Here is a 3,156-nt window from a genome sequence, read left to right on the forward strand (position 1 = left end):
ATACAGTCATCAAGTCTCATAGATGCATGGTATATATCAGAATTCCTTTTCAAGGCAAATATTTTAATGCATGTGTATGGATCACTTGGCTTACCCATTCACGGTCAGTGGACATACTGTACTTTGTACTTTGACTGTTGTAAGGCTGCTCTGAACACTCTTACACATATCTATTAAAGTCTTTACTCTCATTTTTTTGAATACATACCCCAAACTGGAGTTGCTAGACTATATGGTAATTCTTTTACTTGTTAGTTATTTTATTTTCAGGACAGTTGTGCTCTTTTTTTGGGGGGGTTATACTGGTTTGTATTCTTACCCACAGGACCCAAGGGTCTCAATTATTTCAGATCTCCATCAGTGTGAGATATTTAGTTTGGTTTTGACTTTTTGTTGTTGTTAGTAACTATTCTAATGAATATGAAGTGGAATCTTCTTATTTTGTTTTGTATTTCTCTAAAGATTAATGATTTTGAGCATCTTTTCATGTGATAATTAGCTATTTATGTGTCTTCTTTGAAAAGTGTCTACTCAGGTCCTTCATCCACTTTAAATTTTGTTGTTTCTTTTCTTATTATTTCTAAGTATCCTTTATATTTCTGGCTATTAATAATCTATCAGATACCTGATTTATAAATATTTGGTCTCATCATCTGACCCACCACTTTACTCTGATGATGTCTTTTGATATACAAAACTAATTTGAGAGGGAGTGGGGGCACACAGGAAGAGCTGGAGCAGGGAGGGAGGGAAAGAACAGTGCATATATGAGGTTTTTTAAAAATAATAAAAACTAAAAAAGTATCCCAGAGTCCTGTGTCTCTGGTGTTCCTTTCAGTTCCCATACCTTTGGCATCAAATCTGAGAAATCATTGCAAAATGTTTTGAGACTTTTGTGGCATGTTTACTTTGAAGCGTTGTTATAACTTTAAGCTCTTATTAATGTTTTTACCTTCAATGAGCTTCTTCTTGTATATGGGGCTAGTTGGTTCCAACTTCATTCATTTGTATGCACACCCCACCCCCCACCCCCCCATACCCCCACTCATACACCCCTCTCAACCATTTGCTAGAAAGACTGTCTTTCCCCATTGAGTATATTCTTGCACTCTTTAAAAAATAATTTTAGATTTATTTATTCCATGTACATGAGTGTTTTGCCTTATGAATAGCTATACATCTCATGTATGCTTGATCCTCATAGGGGTCAGAAGAGTGTATTGATTCACTGAAACTGGCAATACGACTGTCATAAGACACCATGGGTGCTGGGAATAGAACCCAGATCCTCTGCAAGAGCAGTCAGTGCTCTTAACCACTGAACAATCTTTCCAGTCCCCAAGTTTTGGCATTTCTTTAGAAAGTGATTGAGTGTATTTGTGAGGTCCTTTTAATTTATATTAATTAATTAATTCTATATACCATGGCCCACATGTGGAGGTCAAAGGACAACTTTAGAGTTGATTATATCCTTCTTTATTCTGAATTCTGGGATCAAACTTAGGTCTCCAGCCTTGGCCACAAGCATCTTTACCTGCTGAGCCGTGTTTGCCGCCCTTTCTGTACACATATATTAGTTTAATACTGCACTGTTTTGATTGCTTAGTTTTAGAACATATTTTAAAATTAGAAGTATGATTCCTCCTTTTCCAAGATTGTTTTGGCAATTCAGTATCTCTTGAGAGTCCATATGATAGGTTTGGCTGTTTGTAAAGGTAAGTTTTGATAATGAACTGAACTAAATTGGTAGATAATTTTGGGAACTATTGACACTGTTAACAATATTAAGTCTTCCAATCCATGAAGACCATGTTTCCCTCTACTTAGATCTCAAATTTCTGTAATTTGGCAATAATCTGTAATTTCCATTATTACAGGTCTTTCAAGTACTTGGTTAAATTAATCTCTAACTGTTTTATCCATTTGAAGTTGTTATAGATGGAACTGCTTTTCTAATCTCCTCTGTGTGTGCACAGAAATGAAACTGGCTTTTCTGCATTGGCTTTGTATCCTACTACTTTGCTGAATTAATTGCTCACTTTAAAAATTTTATGAGTTATTATGATCCCACTCAAGGGCACACCTCAGTGATTTAAGGACATCCTGCTGGTGACTTTACCTTCTAAATGTATCCCAGCAACACAGCCTTGAGTACTGCAGGATGTCTTTCTGTATGTTGTGAATATGCGTTGCTCTGATTGGTTGATAAATAAAGCTGTTTGGCCTATGGAAAGTTATGGCTAGGTGGAAAATTGAAGAGAGAGACAGAAAAGAGAAAGGAGAGGCAGGGGAGACACACAGGTAAAGCCATGGAACACATGTCAACATATAGATTAATAGAAATGGGCTGAGTTTAGTTATAAGAGCTAGCTACCAAGAAGCTTGAGCCATACGCCATGGACATATAGTTAGTAATTAATATAAGCCTCTGTATGTTTATTTGGGTCTGAGTGGCTGTGGGACCAGGCAGGACACAGGAAAACTTCCAGCTACACTTGGGTACTAGGACTTGAACTCATTGTCACTTAGAGGGTGCTCAAACCATAGCAGGATTCTAACAGTGAATAAACTACTACTTCCATCATAAATTTGCTGGAGAACTGTATTGGTAAATCTAATGTAGCTAAGACAAGATGATAGTATTTTGTTTAGATTATCATATATATGATGATCATATAGCATACTAATTCCTAATAATTTTGTCAGTAAGCTTGATGTTTACCCAGTTCATAATTTTCTTGATCCACCATGTAAACATTTCTTTATTTTTCACATAAAGAAACAAAACTGTCAGTGAGTTGCCTAAAGATCTGCTTTGTGCTGTGGGCCATCTGTAGCCCTACCTCATTTCTACATCCTGGATGCAGAAACAGCTCCTGTGTGGGGCAAGCTGTTCTCGTGGCAAGGGTCTATGCTGACACAGGACAACCTCTCTATCTGTCAACATAATGAGGCATAATGGTGGAGCAGAAGCAGCTATTCTATCTACAAGAAAGCATCACAAGGGTAGAGGTGTATAATCTGCTCACAAGGGGATAGCGAAAGAATGATTTCAAACAACACTAAGATGTACCAAATTAATAACCAGTAGAGCTTAGCTTTATTATGCTGTTCTTTTGGGTACTTGGGTATCATGGGAAGGAAAGAAGTCTTTGA

This window comes from Peromyscus maniculatus, chromosome 2 (assembly GCF_049852395.1).
Source record: "Peromyscus maniculatus bairdii isolate BWxNUB_F1_BW_parent chromosome 2, HU_Pman_BW_mat_3.1, whole genome shotgun sequence".
Classification (NCBI taxonomy): Eukaryota; Metazoa; Chordata; class Mammalia; order Rodentia; family Cricetidae; genus Peromyscus; species Peromyscus maniculatus.